The sequence below is a fragment of the Atta colombica genome, unplaced genomic scaffold (assembly GCF_001594045.1).
Source record: "Atta colombica isolate Treedump-2 unplaced genomic scaffold, Acol1.0 scaffold274, whole genome shotgun sequence".
Taxonomy (NCBI): Eukaryota; Metazoa; Arthropoda; class Insecta; order Hymenoptera; family Formicidae; genus Atta; species Atta colombica.
In genome coordinates, this window is record NW_017259375.1 from 2,325,985 (window position 1) to 2,327,402 (window position 1,418).

Sequence of the window (1,418 nt, forward strand, 5' to 3'; positions counted from 1 at the left end):
TAAATGTATACATTTACCAAGTTAACACTTTGATTATGACATATACATATAATTCTCACTGTGTTGTTGTTAATATTAACTCATAAGTGGATTTTAAACCCATATGTTAAATTCATACCATAATAATGTTGACATAACCATTAAAGGTTATAAATCTACATAGATATTTTTTAGAATGTATGAATGATGCAGAAGCCAGAAATGAATCGGTAACTTTCATTAAACAATGGTTCTGCCAAAACTTCTTTGCTGCTCGTTAAATTCTTACTATCGATTTGAATTATATGGCATATAAAAGCTCGAATAATTGTTGAAAGTGAAATCAATATTATTAAAGTTTTCAGTGAACGCAATAAATCCGCCATTCTCTATATTTGTTCTTCTTCAATATTGAAGAGTTGAAACTTTTACCTTCCCACGGAGAATAGTTTGAAAATGCTTAGAAAAATTATTAAATGCAATTATTGTTCTATAATCACACCCAGAGAAAAGGTTGTTTCGATTTAAAGAAATTTCGGTTAAAGACAAAAATTTTTTTGATTTAAAAATAAATTTTATTTGATTTTAAAAAATAATTTTTAAATCAAAGAAATTTTTTTCTTTAACTGAGATTTCTTTAAATCGAAGCAATCTTTTCTCTGGGTATATGCATACTGCATAGTTATCATGATACAGACATACTTATGGAGAATCAAGCAATGTATTTTATGCAAACACGATGTAGGTATAGCAGAATTACATAGATTGTTACATACATTGACTTTTACCTGTAAGTAAATTTGCGTGTGTCGATGAAAATGTACTGCATATGTAAGTAAATATATTTATAGTATAAATACATTTATTGATTATTGACAATCTTACTGCGTCATAAATAAATTGACAAAGTTGATAAGTGTTTTATAATATTTAATTATAAAAAAGTTAATTTTATTATTTATTAGATAGAATATATTTTTAAATTTTATTGCATTTGTGTAGTTAGAATGTTGATTTTCATTAATTAATATAAGCGTTTTTGTTCCTTTCAAATAGTTGAATTATTTAATACAGCGTGCTTTTAAAGCTGTTTAGAGTTGTAAGGCGGTGGCACTCTAGCTTGTGCATAACTTAAATATAATACAAAGCTTATACTTGTAAATACTGTTTTGCGTTAAAATATATATAAATAGTTTATCTCTGAAACACCTTCCGACATCTAAATGAGTACGGAGAATGAATTTGAATAATTAAATGGCTGTTTGTGAATTCGCAATATAATATTTTATTAAAGATACTATTCATCATAGGTAATAAAAATTATATTGAACACAATTACAATGATGTATTTTAATAATTTTCTGTTTAAATCATTTAAAAGATAACAATCAACTCAATATTTTATAATAAAAATATTATTATTGCATATTATTATATTA